The sequence below is a fragment of the Rhinolophus ferrumequinum genome, chromosome 5, assembly GCF_004115265.2.
Source record: "Rhinolophus ferrumequinum isolate MPI-CBG mRhiFer1 chromosome 5, mRhiFer1_v1.p, whole genome shotgun sequence".
Lineage (NCBI taxonomy): Eukaryota > Metazoa > Chordata > Mammalia > Chiroptera > Rhinolophidae > Rhinolophus > Rhinolophus ferrumequinum.
The window spans coordinates 7,261,867-7,282,689 of NC_046288.1; positions in this window are offsets into that span (position 1 = coordinate 7,261,867).

Consider the following 20,823-nt stretch of genomic DNA (forward strand, 5'->3'; position numbering starts at 1 on the left):
ACTGGAACAAAATATTCAAAGTGATAAAAAGCAAGGACCTACAAACATGATTTATCTACCTAACAAGGCTATCATTTAAAATTGAAGGACAGATAAACAGCTTCCTGGACAAGAAAAACTAAATCAGTTAATCAGAAACAAACCAGTATCATAAGAAATGCTAAAGGGATTTCTTTAAGGAAAAAAAGCCCACACATATGCATAATAAAATGACGATAACCGTGTTTCCCCAAATATAAGACCTAGCCAGACCATCAGCTCTGATGCATCTTTTGGAGCAAAAATGAATATAAGACATGGTATTATATTATATTATATTATATTATCATATTAAAGACCTGGTCTTATTTTACTATAAGTAAAATAATATATAGTAAATAAGTAAATAAGTAAAATAATTATAGTAAAATAAGACCAGGTCTTATATTAATTTTTGCTCCAAAAGACGCAGTAGAGCTGATTGTCCAGCTAGGTCTTATTTTCAGGGAAACACAGTATCAATAATCAATTTAAATGTAAATTATTAAATGCTCCAACCAAAAGACATAGGGTAGCTGAATGGATAAGAAAACAAGACCAGTACATATATTTTCTACAAGAGACCTATAACAGGTTGAAAGACCACACATAGACTAAAGTAACTGGATGGAAAAATATATTTCATGAGAATGGAAACAAAAAATACTGGGGTACCAATGCTTGTATCAGACAAAATAGACTTTAAAACAAAAAATGTAATAAGATACAAAGAAAAACATTACATAATGATAAAGGGATCAATCCAACAAGAGGATATAAACCTTGTAAATATTCACATGCCCAACATAGGAGCACCTAAATATATAAAGCAAATATTGACTAACATAAAGGGAGAGATTGACAATAATATAGTCATAGTAGGGGACATTAACACTCCATTGATACCAGTGGACAGATCTCTCAGATAGAAAAGTGAAAAAGGAAATAGCGGCCTTAAATGACACACGAGACGAGATAGATTTAATTGATATTTTTAGAACATTTCACCCAAAGAAGCAGAATATACATTCTTTTCAAATGCACATGGAACATTTTCCAAGATAGACCACATGTTAGGTCACAAAACAAGACTCAGTAAATTTAAGAAGAATGAAATCATATCAAGCATCTTCTCTAACCAAAAGATCAGGGAAGCCAAGAGCTGGTTCTTTGAAAAGATAAAAGAAATTGATAAACCTTTAAACAGATTCATCAAGAAACAAAGAGAGAAGACCCAAATAAACAAAATCAGTAATCAAAGAGGAGAAGTGACAACTGACAACAGAAATAAAAAGGATTATAAGAAAATACTATGAATAATTATATATTAGAAAAATTGGACAATCTGGAAGAAATGGATAAATCCCTAAAAACATACAATCTTCCAAGACTGAATCAAGAAGAAAAAGAAAATCTGAACAAATAAATTATTACAAATAAAATGGAATCAGCAATCAAAAAACGCTCAACAAACCAAAGTCCTTGACCAGATAGATTCATGAGTGAAATTAACAAAATATCAAAGAATTAACATCTATCCTTCTCAAATTATGCCAAAAACTTCAAGAGGAAGGACGGCCCCCAAGATCATTTTACAAGGGCCCTGTTACACTGATTCTAAAACCAAACAAAGACATTTAGAAAAAAGAGAATTATAGACTGATATTTCTTATGACCATAGATGCAAAAGTCCTCAACAAAATATTAGCAAATCAAATTCAGCAATACATTAAAAAGATCATACACCATGATCAAGTGGGATTTATTCCTGGGATGCAAATTTGGTTTAATATCAGCAAATCAACTAGTGTGATGCATCACATAAACAAAATTAAAGAGAAAAATTATATAATCATAACAGTAGATGCAGAAAAAGCATTTGATAAAATCCAGCACCAATTTATGATAAAAACTCTTAATAAAGAGGGAATAGAAAGAGCATATCTCCATATAATAAAGGCCATACACGGCAAACCTACAACAAATATCATACTCAACAGGGAAAAGCTAAAAGCATCCTCCTTAAGATCAGGAACAAGACAAATACATCCATTTTCACCATTCTTATTCAATATAGTATTGAAAAGCTTAGCCACAGCAATCAAACAAGAAAAAAAAAAAGGTGAAAATAGGAAAGAAAGAAGTAAAACCCTCATTATTTGCAGATTACATGGTTCTAATATAGAGAACCCTAAAGATTCCACCAAAAACAAGTAAAAGTGATTAATGAATTCAATAAATTGGCCAGATACAAAATCAGAAATCAGTTTCATATTTATACACCAATAACAAACTATCAGAAAAAAATATTAAGAAAAAAAATCTCATTTACAATTGCATCAAAACAAAACAAAGACAAACAAAAAAAACCCCTAGGAATAAATTTAACTAAGGAGTTCAAAAAACTTTATGTGGAAAATTACAAGACATTAAAGAAAGAAATTAAAGAAGAAACAAATAAATGGAAGCACATACCATGCTTATGGATAGGAAGAATTAACGTTAAAATGTCCATACTACCCAAAGCAATCTATAGATTCAATGCAATCGCTATCATTGGTATCAATCAAAAATACCATGGCCATTTTTCACAGAACAAATACTCCTAAAATTTATATGGAACAACCACAGATCTCAAATAGACATAACAATCTTGAAACACAAAAACAAAATTAGGGGCATCGTGCTACCTCCTATCAAACTATACTACAAGGCTATAGTAATCAAAACAGCATGGTAGTGGCATAAACACAGACGCATTGATCAATGGAACAGAATAGAGAGCCCAGAAATACATCAACACCTACATGGTCAATTAATCCATGACAAAGGAGGCAAGAACATACAATGGGGCAAAGACAGTCTATTCAACAAATGGTGTTGGGAAAACTGGACAGATACATGCAAAAAAATAAAACTGGATGACCTTTTACACCATATACAAGAATAAAGTCAAAATGGATAAAAGACTTAATTGTACATATGAAGAAATGCTCAACCTCGCTAACCATCAGAGAAATGCAAATAAAAACCACAATGAGATACCACCTCACCCCAGTCAGAATGGCTATCATCAATAAATCAACAAACAACAAGTGCTGGCGCGGATGTGGAGAAAAGGGAACGCTTGTGCACTGTTGGTGGGATTGCAGACTGGTGCAGCCGCTATGGAAAACAGTATGGAGGTATCTCAAAATTCTGAAAATGGAACTACCTTATGATCCAGTAATTCCACTCCTAGGTATCTATCCGGAGAAATCCAGAACTTCAATTCAAAAATCTCTATGCACTCCTATGTTTATTGCAGCACTATACACAATAGCTAAGACATGGAAACAACCAAAATGCCCATCGGTAGATGACTGGATTAAGAAACTGTGGTACATTTATACAATGGAGTATTATGCAGCCATAAGGAAGAAAGAAATCTTACCATTTGCAACAACATGGATGGATCTAGAGAACATTATGTTAAGTGAAATAAGTCAGACAGAGAAAGATAAGTTCCATATGATCTCACTTATTTGCGGATTCTAAAGAAAAGAATAAGTGAATGAACTAATCAGAAACTGTTTGGGAGACAATGAGGAAAAACTGAGGGTTGCTAGATGGGCGGGGGGAGTGGGGGGTGGGGGGGAGGGTGAGGGGATTGGAGGGCAGTCGGTGACCACAGGATGGCCACGGGGTTTGAAAATTAATCTGGGGAACGTAATTTGGTGGTTACCAGAGCGTAAGGGGGTTGGGGGGTGGGGGATGAGGGTGAGGGGGATCAAATGTACGGTGATGGAAGGGGAGCTGACTCTGGGTGGTGAACACACAGTGTGATTTATGGATGATGTGATTCAGAATTGCACAACTGAAATCTATGTAATTCTACTAACAATTGTCACCCCAATAAATTTAAAAAAATAATAATAATAAATAAAAAAAATAAAAAATAGACAAAGAAAAAAAAAAAAAAAAGACTTAATTGTAAGACATGAAACCATAAAACTCCTAGAAGAAAACATAGGCAGTAAAGTCTCTGACATTGCTCTTAGTAATATTTTTTCTGATATATCTCCTCAGGCAAAGGAAACAAAAGAAATAATAAACCAATGAGACTACATCAAACTAAAATACTTTTGCACAGCAAAGGAAATCATCAATAAAATAACAACAACAAAAAAAAGACAACTTATTGAATGGGAGAAGATATTTGCCAATGATACATATGATAAGGGATTAATATCCAAAATTTATTTAAACACTCATAGAACTCAACACCAAAAAACCATACAATCTGATTTAAAAATGGACAGAAGACTTGAACAGACATTTCCCCAAAGAGGACATATAAATGGCCCAGGGACAAATGAAAAGATGCTCAACATCATTAGTCATTAGAGAAATGCAAATTAAAACCACAGTGAGATATCACCTCATAACTGTCAGAATAGCCATTATCAACAAATCAAAAACAACAAGTGTTGGTGAGGATGTGGAGAAAGTGGAACCCTCATGCACTGCTGGGATTGCAAATTGATGCAGCCACTGTGGAAACCAGTTTGGAAGTTCTTCAAAAAATTAAAAACAGAACTACCTTATGACCTAGAAATTCCATTTCTGGGTACTTATACAAAGAAATTCAAAATACTAATAGGAAAAGATATGTGCACTCTGATGTTCACTGCAACAGTATTTACAATAGCCAAGATCTAGAAGCAACCCAAGGGCCCGTCAATAGATGGCTGCATAAAGAAGTGATATTTATATATGGAATATTAGCCATAAAAAAGAATGCAATCTTACCATTTGCAACAACATGGATGGACCTGAAAGGTATTATGCTGAGTGAAATAAGTCAGACAGAGAAAGACAAATACCATATGATATCACTTATATGTGGAATCTAAAGAACAACATAAACAAACAACAATAACAAAAAACCACCAAAACAGACTCATAGATACAGAGAACAGATACAAATGGTTGCCAGAAGGGAGGGTGGTGGGAGACTGGGTGAAAATAAAACAGTGAAGGGATTAAGAAATAAAAATTGGTAGTTACCAAATAGTCACAGCATAAGGAGTATAGTCAATAATATTTTAATAACTGTGCATAGTGCCTGATGGGTACTAGATTAATCAGGGGGATCACTTCATTAATCATATAAATGTCTAACCACTATGCTGTTCTCTTGAAACTAATATAAAATGTCAAATGTCACACTAACATTGAATGTCAAATGTAATTGAAAAATAAAATTTTAAAAAGTTTTTGAAAGAATGCATAGCAGACAACTTGAGGGTTTTTTTCTCCCTCAGTAAACAGACAAAGGGTAAGATGTTCCCTTCCTTATTATTTCCACAGGAGAATCCTCTTTCTCTTCTTTTTCCTTGATGGTTGTGATCAGTAATAAAGCACCAATATTAAAGGAATAAATATCTGAGCCCAAAAAAAAAAAAAAGAAAAAAGAAAAAAACAAGAAGAGAAAAATGGTCCCAAAAAACAAAACAAGAACTGTGGTTCAAAGTGAAAATTTTATGCACTCAATTCACTTTCTTGTCTTGTGCCTTCTGGTAAATACATACATGCATTGGCCATTCCCTCAGTAAGGTTCTAAACACTGCATACGTTAACTTAACTCATCTTCCCAACAGCACTTTGAGATGGATGCAATGATTATTTATATTTTACAATGGTATGTAAAAAATATTTATAAAATTTAACTAACTTATTTAAAGTCTCAAAGATTTTAAACCATACGGCCAAGATTTGAAATTTGATAGTGTAGCTCATAAATTCTGAGCTTTTAATCCAAATGATCTGTTTCTCTCCTACTTAGCCTTATAATTACTTTCTGTCTTAATATTTGCTTTTTATTATATTAAGGTATTTTCTCTGTTTGTTTTGTATTTCGTTTATATCTTTTTTCAAAATTTAATATTCAAAATTTCCTTATTCTATATTTTAGACATAGTTTTTATAAATAGCATGCTGCAGAATTTTTTAAAAAACAAATCTGTTAATTTATATATTGTAATTAGCAAATTTAATCATTAACAGTTATGATTACTGACATATTTAGATTTACCTTTTCTATCTTACTTTGAGCTTTAGATATGTCTTGTTTTTCTTAGTTTTGTTTTCTTTGTTATTACTTATTTTGTTCTTTCTTTTTGGTTATTTCTTAACTGCTTTGATTGCTTTTATATTTTATCATTTTTAAAAACATAATTTACACATTGTGATTTTAATTATGTTATGTGAATAATATTTGCTTAAGTTTACTTATTTTTACCATTTGCTTTGCTTTCTATTCTTCCTTACATTTTAACTCTTTCTTTCTGAAATAGATCATTCAGAAATTCTAATTGTTGGCATGTTGGTGGTAAACACTCTCAGTTTTACCATTCCATTATCTCCTTACTTTTACTTTTGTTGTTGAGAAATATACTATCCATTTGCTTCAAAGAACTTTAAAAAGATATAAAACATTAACACACATGAAAAGCTTTGAATAGCCTATAATAATATATAATCGTAAGAGGTTATTATTCAATGTCAATATCTTAGAAGAATGATACATATCACATACTTTTCCTAAATTAGTTAATCAGTTAACTTACACAGGAGAAACTTGATTATAACTAACAATAACAATATATAAATCATCATAATAATTATAATAACTGGATTTTCTTTTTCCATCACTCTTCTAAGACCTTTTCAGAAATTAATTAACTATCACCATAATGTGTCTAGGTATAATTTTTGTATTTATTCTCTCTTTGTTATGAAGTCCTTCTTGAACTTGTGAATTCTTGTTTTTAACTTATTCTGCAAAATTCCCTGCCATTATCTTTCAAAATATTTTTTATCTCACTCTCTGTCTTTAGCTCCACTAACACATATACTAAATCTTTTCACTGTGTCTCATAAACCTCTTACTTTTTTCTAAAATTTTCTACCCTTTAGGCTTTCTGAATCTCAATCTGGGTATATGTTCTGATCTCTCTTCCAGTTTGCTAATCTCTTCAGCTGTGTACAAGCTTCTATTTAATACATCTACTGGTTTATTAAGCTCAATCATTGCATTTGAAAGATCCAAAATATCTAGGTGATTCTTTTTTATACTTTCTGGTTTCTACATCTCCTATCTTTGCATTTAATTTCTTCAAAATGTAATCATAGTTATTTTAAAGTTTTTGTGGCAATAAATTTTAACATTTGAGTTTCCTGTGGGTCTGTTTTGGGTTTGTTTCTATTACCTATTTCTTCTCTTGGTTTTAAATTGTGTGAAGTTGCTTTCTGATATGACTGAGGATTTTACTGAACTCTAGACATTGTCTATGAGAAAAATATAATATGCAGATCTGAATAGTGTTGTCTTCTTCCACAGAGGATTTGTTGTTACTTCTGGCAAGAAGTTAAGGTAGGAGCAGATAAATTTAAGGCTAATGAGGTCTGAGTGCTGACCCATAGCAGGCTTTTGAATTTTTAAGAGGTGACCTATTTCTGATTCACCCCATGTGGTTGAGGGAGCCCCAGCTGATAGCCTGGAGTGTTAAAATGTTCCCTTACACTTCATGAGCTCTGAACTCCAGTTTTTGTCCTCATACTTCCATAGGATTTTTGAAATCTATACCAGCTTCTCAACCTTTCAGCAGCCTCATCAAAACAAAAAATATCTCAAGGGGGAAAGCACCACAAAAGGTAGAGTTCACATCTCTGAACTAAATGCCAGAATCTTATCCCCACAATCCACAGGTGTTCACTAACTAGGTAGCTTTCTGATGCTTTTAAACACACACACACACTATTCTGCATTTTGGCCTGTTTCATAATTACTATACATAATTTAATGCTTGACTTTGTCTGGCATAGAATAGACAATTAATACATTGTGAAGAGAGATATATATTTTTAAAGAACTTCTCATGTTTCAGTCACTCTTTCAAGTACCTTCATATATTATCACACCAGTTAGTAAAATCCCTCTGAAATTACATTTACAAATAAGGAAACTTGGTGTGGAGACACTAAGCAACTTGTAAAAAATTGCATATCTTCGAATGGTAGAGCCAAGATTAAAAACAAGATTTGTATGAAACAAAATATTATTATTTTATTGTCTTCTTTATACTAATATTCTCTATTCTTTCTTTTTTCTTTTCTGTTTCACTTCTTCCCCTCTTGCTTGCTTAGTCTTTCTCTTCCTCCTTCCTTTCCCCATCCATTTTTATCTTTTTAACATCTAAGGAGAAAATATAATCTAAAGACATTGTCAGCCTAGATTCTGACTAGCCAGAGGACCAACATAAGTATGGGTGAACATAATGACAACACCAGCTGTCTGATGAATTAAGATAAGTGGAGGCTAAATCTGCTACATATCTCAATAAATGGTTGGTTACACCATCTCAAATGAGAGATCTCTAAGTGACACGTGTCCATTCTTCTCCCTTATTTCCTAGTCTCCCAATTTGCCACAAATCTCTCCACTTCTCATCATCTTCTCTTCTCCTACCTTAGTTTAGTTACTATTATCTTTTATTGGGAACTATATGTACGTCCCAAATGTATCCACAATTGTAGTTTTGCCAGGGTCCAGTGCATTTTCCATACCAACCAAACTGATCTTTCAGAAAAGAAAAATTTTTAATGATTTCACATGCCTGCCAAAAGCCTTCAATGACCTTTTATATATCCCGCAGGGTAGCCCTCATTTGGGAACTGAAAGCACTTCATGGTCAAACCACTTGTCACTTTTTCAGCCTCTTCTCACTTATTAGCTTCTCTGCACATTTTCCACAGCTCTTTAACATACCATATCCTTTTTTAAAATTTTTACATATTGTTTTCTTCTCTTTGAAAGTGGAATGGCTTTATCACTCCATGTTTCATCTTGGGTAATTCCTCCATTTTTAATATCAACTTAGTCATAACCACCTTCAAGATTTTTCTAATCCCCAAAGACAAGATTTCTACATGCTGCCATAGATCTCCATGCAGCCCATATTATCAGCTCACTGACCATGTCGTCCTATCGTGTCTTATTCACTCATCTGTATCCTATTGCTCATTGTACCTCACGATTAGCATGACATGCAGAGGGGCCTCATTAAATGTTCATTTAATAGATGATTGAGTGAGTGATAAGAAAATAAAAGTGCAGCAAAGTACCCATTGTGTGACCTAATTTATATGCAGGAAAAACTCTTAAACATGTAGATGCATACGTACATACTAGTAGTAAAATAATTGAAAGATGATATAGCACAATATTTATAACGGATATACTAAAAATATTGTACAATTCAATCACATAAAAGTGATTATAGATGCTACTTCCAATTTCATCACCTATGAATAGAAATTTGTAACACCTAGAATATCAGAGTTTTTTATATATCATTTTCTGGATTGTCATTGTGCTACTGGGATTTGAGCTTTAATTTGATCTCATAAATTATGCTTAACAATTACATATTAAATTACTATCATGCTGTTACCACACCCTTGTGGTATGGTAGAAAAAATGAGTCTACAACTGTTTTTGCACTTTTTTTTTGGAAAGAAAAACTATTAATATATAGATAAGACTTAGAATTTTTTCTACCAGGTAATCAGGTGTATATACTTGTTTGTAAAATATTCAGAGATTTTTGTTTGTTTGTTTTTTAATATATTTTAATGTCTCTCCCAATCTACTCCTCTCTCTGTACTGGTCTTTTTTGCTCATATATATATATGAGAAATATATATATATATATATATATATATATATATATATATATATATATATATATATATTTGTTGTTTTTTTGTGTGCGTTTTTTTGATTCATAGAATCCTACACTTAAAAAGAGCTCAAAGAACTTCAAGGGGCAAACCATTGTTTGCCTGAATGTTTTCTGCAACATTATCTCCAACTGGTCATATTTTTCAGGCTTAAACACCTCTAGTAATGAAAACTCAGTGCTTCTCAAGATTTTACCACTTTGTGCCATCACCTTGTGGTTTCTAATCACAATGTCAAGACCAAGTCCAATTCAGAGGAATTGATCAGTGAATATCTGAAGATCAATATTCTGTTACTTCTGAATTTTCTCATTGTATTGCTATTTAAAAATCCCTAGTGTAATCTAGACAAGGATTAGCTAATTTATGTGGTTGGCTTTTTGAAACCACATACAAATGTATATATCTCCATAGGAAAATTTTTTTCTTAGACTCTGGCCTAATTTTTTTCACTCATCAAAATCTTTTATTGGTCCATAATTTATACACACACACACACACACACACACACACACACGAAGAAACTGAGGCACCAATAGGTGAAATGACTTGCCTAAAGTCACACAGTATGTAGTAATGGAATTGAAATTAGAAACCAGAAAGTTTGGTTTCAGAGTTCCTCCGTATGATATAGTGCCACTTTGTATGTCATTCTATGAATAGTCATACATTGACAAATACAATCAAAATGACAAGTGTGTGGCTTATCATTTTCTTTCTGTTATGGTCAATATATGTCAGGGGATTTGTGCCTCTAAAGTCACAAAGTCAGGGTGAACATTATCAAAAAACTTCTTATGGCAAGCTCTACTCGACAACCACACATTATCACCTAGCACCTACTTTTTAAAACTGATTCATTTAAAATGTCTTATTATTTTTGCATTATTCAAGAAACTACTAATTGATTCAGTGATATAGTTTGTATTTAAATATAAATATACATGTGCATATATTAAAATATAACTATTTTAAATTATAAAAAAAGATTTAAATATAAAACCGTATTTAAATAAATACACTAAGATAGAATGTTTACAGTGAAGTTGTTGCAAATGCACTTCTGAAATATTATTTTTTAAGTCTATAATTAAGACCAAATTATGGTAACTTAGCCTGGGGTGACAAAATAATATACTCCTTACTTATGTTACAATGTGCTATTTGTTTTGAAGTTTGAATAAGTGAGAGGCAATTGGAAAAATTTACGATACCATCTTACAATGAAAACTGGTGTTTTTTTCCATTATTGTGATTCAAAATAAATATAATGCTTCTCCTCCTTAATATCCAGTGGAAGAAGTTCAGAAACTGAACTGGAAATAATTGTGTCCTTGGCAGGGACACAGTGACACCGTGTGGAATAAAACAGAACAGAGCTATTCCACAAAGCTGACAAATGCTCTCTGGAAGAGCACAACCTGAAACAACAGGAAACTAAAGGCTGGTATTTCAAGTGACTCACCTAGTTTTCCTAATTTTCTTTTAGCATTCTTCATTAAAAATGTATGTCCAGGTCAGCTATCAAATAGAAAATAACACTGATGGTAAGACATTATGATTCATATACATCTGATTAAAATCTATAAAGAAACTTTCCCTTCCCATTTCGCTCCAATACACATTACAAATATTATCCATAAGTGTATCTGGAAACTTTAGTGATCTAAGAGCATTTAAAATAAAACTCACAGCTTAAATACTTAATGGATGAACTTTCTTCACAAGCTCTTCAGGAAAATTCACAACAATGAATTTTATACCAAATCCAATAATATAAATCAATTGCTTCAACAGGGAGAAGCCAGGACATCACTGGCTAACATGTATATTTGAGATGACATTTGGGGAAAAATTTTGACTTAAAATTTTTTTGAAGAAAGATGTATGCCTCTGGAATTATGTGTGTTATTAATGTTTTTCTCATGTGTTGATTTATTCAACAACTGTGAATGGCACATGTATAACATTTAGACGCTATGAGAAGTGTTGGAGACACCTCTGTAAAGTACAAGTCCTTGTCTTTGACTTATGTCATGCAGGGGACCCTGCTCGCTGCGTCATTTGTCACGCAGAGTCTCTGGTCCCACTCCCCACATAAGAACGCAGGATATGGTGAGGCCAAAAAGGAACACCTACGGAGCCATAGATAGGGGAGTCATACCACTATATTCTCGCTGGTGGCCAGGTTGGAGACACAGGAAGCAGGAGCCACACGATCCACAACCCGCCGTCCATTTCTCTCTGCCAACCAACCTCACCTGCCAGCTGCAATCCGCCGTGCTAACTGCAATCCGCGCTTGCTAGCTCAGCCACCATCTTCTTGCTAGCCCCCAATTAGCGTAGACACAGCAGTTATATTAGTGGCCAATGGCTCACTGGTTACAGATGACAGCCAACTAGCCACAGCTGACAGCCAACTAGCCACAGCTGATGGCCATCCAGTCATAGTTGACGGCCATTTACTACCTGAGCCAGCACCTTTCCATGTGAGGCCGAGAGCCTGGAAACTGCACTCCTGGTTCTGTCCCCACACTCCACCCCTACAGGGTCTTGCCTCACAATCTACATGACAAGCGTCTTCCGCGAGGGGCCCTATGCAAGGAGCCTGGAGGTGAATGCAATATCCTGGACACAGCCAGGCTCTCTGGGCACAGCCAGGGTTTCTCAGGACACCACCAGTCTTTCTGGGCACAGCCAGACTTCCTGGACTTCTTAGGGTACCACCTGTCTCCCCGGGCACTGCCAGGGTTTCTTAGGGCACCATCAGTCCTTCTGGGCACAGCCAGACTTCCTGGGCTTCTTAGGGTACCACCAGTCTCCCCAGGCACAGCCAGGGCCTCTCAGGGCACTGCCACTCTCTCTGGGCACAGCCAGACTTTCTGGACTCAGCCAGGGCTCTCAGGGTACCGCCAGTCTTTCTGGGCACAGCCAGTCTTCCTGGGCACAGCCAGGGTTTCTCACAATTTTAGTGATGGAGCAGAATTTGTGCGCAGGCCTGCTGCTAACAGAGATGGGCTGTGCGTCCAAAAGAGCAAGGCCTGTGAGATCGGGAGAGTATAGTGAGATGAGAGTGGAAAGGCAAGGAGAGAAGGGTGAGGAAAACTGGCATAGACCAGAGTGAGAATTCCAATTTATGTAAATGTAAGAGGGACACCTTATTAAACAGTTATCTCTGTATATTTGTGGAGAGAGAATATAATTTATCCTGTTAGGTCTGTATGAAAATATTGTGATCTTTTCCATAAATGCTAAAATGGTATTTTATACATAATATTGTAAAAAAATTTTTATTTTCTTATTATTTTCTTATTGATTTTTGTTTATTTTTTTATGTGGCTCCTCCAACAAGTATGTAAGTGTGGGGACAGAGTCCCAGAGAGCAGTTTCCAGGCTCTCGGCTTCACGTGGAAAGGTGCTGGCTCGGGTAGTAGATGGCAGTCAGCTGTGGCTACTTGACCATCATCTGTAACCAGTTAGCCAATTAGCCACTGATATAAGTGCCACGGCTGCATTGATTGGTCAGTTGGTTGGTTGGCAGGCAGAGAAGCAGACAGCAGGTTGCAGGTCGTGTGGATCCAGCCTCCAGTGAGACGATAGTGGTATGACTCCCCTGTCTATGGCTCCATGGGTATTGCTTCTTGGCCTAGCCATATCCTGCGTTCTTATGTGGGGAGCGGGAGCAGAGACCCCGCAGGCCACCTCGCATGACAAATGGCGCAGCGGGCAGGGTCTCCCGCACAACAGTAAGCTTCCAGCGAGAGCTTGTTTTCTGTTAGCTATATATCTTATCGTTTGGAATAAATGTTATCCACGCAAAGGTACTCAACATGTATTAATTAAATACGTAATGATTTGATCTTCATTTGTTTATTCATTATACATACCCTCTTCTAAAGAAGAGACTATGAGGCACTTTCTAGTTTATTTTTTTTCCTTTCTTTCTTTCCTTCCTTCCTTCCTTTCCTTCCTGCCTTCCTGCCTTCCTTTCTCTATTTCTCTCTCTTTCCCTTACAGAAATATAAAGATTTTCGTGCTTAGCATTTAAGGAAAACTGAAACTGAATGCCAAATCAAATGTCTTTGTTTTGACTGAATTCTTAAAAACAATTATTTGGAAATGGTTCTCCAAACACCATGAAAAACTGCTGGAACAAATAGCAAAGCTAGCTTCTATGTACCAATAAGTTTTGCAATTATATTTGTCCTAGTAGGAGTGATTGAAGAAACACGATTTATTTCAGTTAGAATAGTGCAAACATATATTAGGTATGTTACACATTTTAAAAGATTTTCAGACCTTTAATAAAGAAAGGGGTTGGAGTTATGCTGTAATCAATGAGTAGTAATTACGAGGAGACATATTTTAGCAAAATACAAGAAAAAATTTACAAATGAGAAAGACGTGTGAAATTTAAATTGTCTGCTTCAACCAATTCCAACTCTAGTTAATTGTTGGTAGCTGCCTTAAGTACTGTCTCTAAGGATTCTGAGGTCATGTGTAGGCTCTGTGGGTAGTTCTATGATAAAATAACAATGCGTATGTAAGTAGCTCCCTGAAGTAAAATTATGTTAGTTGAAATACGTAGTGTGATTTCCATGTTCTTTAATGGACTTTGACTGAAAATGAAGCACTTTCCCAGGTGTTCTATTTATGTACTGCGGTAATTAAAAGGTCATTTATTGAAAAAGCATTAAAGTATACTGCACCTGAAAACATTTATGGATAATCTATGAAATTACCTAGTTTTTCTGCTAGAAAGGCATAGGGTCTACAGGGGACATTGAATTGCAGAGAGTGGATGGATGCATGCAAATTTTGAGTTGCCATGAAGGGAGATTGTTCTGGTCTTCTAGTCTTATTCTTGAAGAGAGAAAACAACTCTTACTGTAGCATAATTCTGAACCGTCCTTTGGTCCCATGTCCTTATACAAATATAATGAGATACCTATTTGGCCAGCATGCCACTTGAGCCTAACTCTCTTGATTAATTTCTGCCCCGTGCTCGCTTGATAGAGACATTTGTGTATAAAGTTAGCTGATGTAAATGTGGGTAAGTGGGCACAAGTATCTTGAAATGAGTTGCCTTAGAGTTGTTGTACAATTAGACCAAATAGTTAAGTATTCTATAAATTTGAAACTGATTTAGACACAGTACTTGAAATAAATGCTTGCATTTATTTACAGGCCATAGAGGTGAAGCCAATGTCTGCTAATACTAAGTTGCATACTAAGTGTTATATCAAGAGGTAAGTGAAATCTACATTCCAGATCTACTTTGAACTTTATAATGAAGAGGATAAATTTTTTAAATAATTTATCTCCATAGGTCCAGAAATTGTGAAACTACGCATATTAAACACTAAAAGTTATTAAGTGGTTATTAAATACTATAATTCAGTTCTGATACTTCTATCCAGACCTCTTTTTCCCTTTGTGTTTGGTGAAGGAATAGGCTGAGGAAGGAGTGGGGGGGAGGCAAATATAGAAAATGATGGAAAAGAAGTTAGTAAATGTTACTTGCATATAAGGGGGGAATACGACAACTTTTATTTTAGCTACTTAACTCCTGGAATCTATTCTTAAAATTGGTAGGTCCACTAAACAATAGCTTTGATAGTTTTGAAAAACAATGTGAAATGAAGTATATCGCCAAGGTTCTGGTTCAGTGTCACTGAAACTTTCCATGACTGATTTTGGTGACCTAAAATTTTCAGTAAAGACATGCCAACAGCTTGAAATCTGAGAAAAGATAATCCTGGACTTAAGCTCCCCCCAAAGAAATTCTATAAATCATACTGGAACAGATGAATTACATGAATGTTTGCAATTTCTGTTTATTCACCAAAGTACATTTGAATTACATCAATATATTAATTATTCCATCTTTATTTTGAAAATTAGAATTTAAAAAACAAATTTAATCCCAAATACTGGTTAATAAAGAGAGTCTGAGTTACAGAACAATTTTAAGGAGGAAAATTACTTATTTCTATTAATACTCCTTTCCAAGAGCATGGCTTTCTTACATTTTGGCCATCTCCTATTGCCAGGGGAAAATAATACCCAGATACATGTGTTTCTGATTGAATGGTCTCTTCCTACAATACCAGTGAGTAATTAAAAAAAAAAAAAATATATATATATATATATATATATATAGTAAGTTCAAAAATAATTGAACAGTGATTTATAGTATTTAGATATACTTTTACTACAATTGCAAGATCAAGGATTTAATGTTTGTGGCCCAGTGATTCAGAATTTTGGAGGGAAATAGATATCTGTTGATATTTCTAATTATTTATAAATATAGACAACTTTAATGTGAAAATCTTGCTCTTCAACCCATTGCATAGATATAGGAAAAACCTGGCCATTTTCCTTAAAGACTATCCCACTAACAACATTTTTGAATTTAAGTATATTGGTACAGTTTTCATTAACAAACTTCAAGAAATCTATGAGTTAGGCTTAACAGCTAAGAATCCATGAGTCTGACAATCTTAACCTTCCATAAACCTGAGTAAACCAAGTAACATGGTACTTTCCAATTTTTAAAACTTGAGGCTTTAGTAAAAGTGTTTGGCTTTCTCTTCACAATGACATTTTTACATTTGAATTAAATTTAATAGAAGCTTTGATTATCCCTAACAAATTTTTCAACAAGTTAGGAAAGATAATGTTTTCAATTTTGAATTCATCAACAAAGTTTAATAAAAAATACTTTTTCATGAATAAGCAATATTTTGTTTTCTTAAAGCAGGATGAAGGCTGTAAAAAAATAATACGTAGTTCTTTGATGATTATCAGCTGTAAAGAATTTCTCTTCAGAAAAGATGATACCTTCCACTGTTTTCAATTGCATTTTCTCTATTTGTAACAAGGAGAATGAATTGAACTTGATTGTTCAATACTGTCTTCCTCAAACACAATTACTGTTACTTACTGAGTAGAATAATTTCTGAACTGCTCTTTTAATGAGACCAATAAGTCAGTAGGAGAAGGAATTCTGATCCCTCAATGTAGATTATTCACTTAAAATTCTATCAAATTAAAATTGCAGTTAAGACATAACAATTATCTGGGAAAATGTTTATACCCCATGTCATGATAGGAGTCTGTGTTCAGGTATATGCATTTGTCAAAACTCATCAAATAGTATGTTTAAGGTTTGTGCATTTAATTGCATATAAATTTTACCTCAAAATAAAATCAAGTGAACAACAAATAATAATGGAATTCTTTGTAATGATATGTATGATAAGTATTCAGAGGAATGTGTACTAATGTCCACAACTTATATGTACCAAAATTAATTAAAAAGATGGACTGATTGATAGATATAAAATGTCATGATAAAACAAATATATTTTAATGTTATTGATAGAAACTAGGAATAGGTATTGACTGTTAACTGTGAAATTGTTTGAAATTTTCTCTATGCTTCATATTTTCACAAGAACATTTAATTTTTTTAATTATAATTAAAGAAAAATTGCATATCTATATCTACCTAATGAAGTCTGCTTTATTCTTAAAGATTATTTTTAAGGATTTAAAGAGTATGTGGTTAAATAGATCAAATTATTTAGTCAGTTAAAACAACTTACATTTTTATGTAGATTAAATTGTTAGTGAGATAGATTTTGCATGATTAATTATTAAACAAATATTTTCTGTGGGAAGATGATAATCAGAGGAGAATTTTAACATTTCAATCTATATGTGTAGGTTTGACTGGGTGGACCAAAACTGAGATAACATTTCTTGCCCTTCCATTGACCCCAATTTTCAGAGGTTTAGAAATTGGCTGCAAAATTGGCTTTGGTGCTGAAACTTGGCACCAAGACCTAAAATCCAAGACCAAGTCGTCATTTTCAGTTTATTTTCAAACTTATTGGCAAGAAGTCACAACATTCATTTTTTTGGTTGAGACAATAGTGCCAGGGGATGTCAGGACACAATGTCCCTCAGGCGATGTATCAGGAATATCTGAAAACATGTGGAGTAAATAAGATGATGATGGCCTAAAGAGTCCAAAAATACTAAAGCATAAATTGAGAAAGAAATGAGAAGATAAGAAAAATTTAGTTTTCAGGGATTAGTTATTATTCTGTTTCATTTTTACTAAATTCTGCATGGATAAGTGAATCTTCTAGCTGAGGATTCAATATGTTAATAAGTTGATTTGCCATCTTATTATTATTTTGCATTAACATTTTAAAATAAATAGAATAGTAATGTTAATCATTTGTACACTCAGGTGGAGAAGGTAGGAAAGTTATTTCTTCTGATTCATTTCTCTCTCTTTACTTCCCCTATTTTTGTGTGCACCTTTTTTTCTATTCAATTGATTAACATTTTATGTTTCTTAAAATTATCCTTCTATGTTATATCTTGACATACATCTCAAAATCTCTGGAAAATTTTGGAGATTAAAATGGTTTTGTCTTTGGAATATCAAGGACCTCAGGCTGGTGCTGAGTTGTGAAGAAAACAAAACACGAACTCAGAAATAGCTGATCTTCCCAAAGAATTTACCCAGAACAATAAACCAAAGTAAAGACAAAAGCTGGAGGAAAGACAATAGAAAAAAAAAAATGAGTTTGATGAACCTATTCATTCAATAAATATCAATTTAGCACTTCTGAATAGCCTGCCCTACATGAAGTGCTTTGCTGGGAAATGCAGAAATAAAGAAAATATTGTTTCTATCTTTGAAGAACCAATAAACATGCTGTGAAAAATTGAATTAAAAAGTCCTCATACTCAGGAACCATATCTAGCTTGAGATAGTAAGTAACCAGCAAGCAAGTTGACTTCACAAGCTTGTCTAGTAGGCATTTATAAAATTCAGCAGTGAAACCTAGAAGCAAAAGAGAAATGAAGAGAAAGAGGAGAAGAACTAGTAAAGAGTACTGTTAAGGATGTTTAAAACTGACAACCAGTATCTCTTCAGCACTTACTACATATCTGGTATAAAGTACTCTATATGCATTATCTTGTTTAGTAATACAACAATCTCATGTAGTAGGCACTATTATTCTGTCCATTTTACAGACAAAGCAACTGAGGCCTATGGAATTTAAGTAACTTTCCCAAGATTACATGGTTAGCATGTGGTTGAACAAAGATTCAGAGATGGCTACTCTATTTCAGAACCTAAACTCATAGGATAGTCACTAGGTCCAGATGTTGTAATGATGCTATGTTGGGATGGACTAAAAAGTAGCTATTGAATTTGACAGAAAGAGAACATAATTGAGTTGGCATAGTAGCATGAAAGAGAAGAACACCAATTACAGTAGAATAAAGATATAAGATATGAGATAAATGAAGTATTCTATGATCATAATGGTTATAATAAAAAATAAAAAAACCCTAATTCACAAAACACTGTAACAGTGAAGAGAATGTCACTTCCTATCATTAAATATTCTCTAAAAATGCTTAAAAATGATAAATGAAGAATAAAATCTGAGTGGTTCAACAAGATAAATTCTCCAAGCTATGCTTGCTTCACTGAAATGGTTTAAGAAATATATTTTTCATTATGCAGTGTATGATTGGTTAGTTCAGGATAATCTAGTAGGTAAAAATGGTCTCTCCCCGGAAAGTCTGTGTTTCTGTCTACACATTGTTTCATTTGATTGGCCCAAATTCCCCATTTCCTAAGTCTCCTATCTTCCATGAGATTTTTATCCTTATTGTTATGATCATGTTAGGAGAGCTCCAGTATTTAGGCCAAATATGGCAATTCACATCACAAATAGTATATATCTTCTAATTGATATGTAGAGGAACTATAGAAAAATCATAGAAAATATACTATTTTTGTTGTTCAATTATTTAGTCATTTACTTTGATACTTGATTGTCAATTCTAAGGCAGTTTGACTATTAGAAACTCTTCATTTGGCTCTTATATCCCTTTGTCATATGTCCATCAGTGGTTTTTGATTGTTTTTGTTTTTTAACACTCCTTACTTTCTGGCACTATAAAATGCTCCAGGCTAATCTTGTATATTTTTTGCCCCAGTCATGAAATTGACCATGTCTCCAAGGAGCCTTGGTTCCTTTGTTTGGAGAATGATATTAGAAACCAAGATCTGGAAGGACTGGTCCAGGATGGTGGATTAGGTAAAAATCTCAAATAAACAGTCTAATTTTACACCTAATGGAACTGGAAAAAGAACAGGGAACAAAGCCCAAAGTGAGTACAAGGAATGAAATAATAAAGATCAGAGTGGAAATAAATGAAAGAGATTAAAAAAAAAATACAAAAATCAATGAAACCAAAAACTGTTTTTTAAAAAAGATAAACAAAATTGACAAACTTTAACCAGACTCATCAAGAAAAAAGAGAGAGGACTCAAATAAATAAAATCAGAAATGAAAGAGAAGAGGTTACAAAAGGTACCACAGAAATACAAAAAAAAAGAAAAAAATTAAGAATATACTATGAGCAACTTTACACCAACAAGGTGGACAATCTGGAAGAAATGGATAAATTCCTAGAAAAATACAATCTTCTATGGCTGAATCAAGAAGAAACAGAAAATATTAACAAATCGATTACTACCACCAAATCAAATTAGTAATAAACAAGTCCCCAAGAAACAAAAGTCCTGGATCAGATGGCTTCACAGGCAAATTTTACCAAACATTCAGAAAAGAATTAACACCAACTCTCAAACTATTCCAAAAAATCCAAGATGTGGGAAGTCTCCCAAGCTCATTATATGAGGCCAAAATTACCCAGATCCCAAAACCACACAGAGACATTATAAAACAGAAAACTATGATGCAAAAATCATCAATAAAATGTCAGCAAACTGAATTCAGCAATACATTAAAAAGATCATACATCATGACCAAATGGAATTCATTCCTGGTATGCAAGGTTGGTTCAATATCCACAAATCAATTAATGCGATACACCACATAAACAAAATGAAAAATAAAAATCATCTGGTCATATCAATATATATGCAGAAAAAGCATTTGACAAAATCCA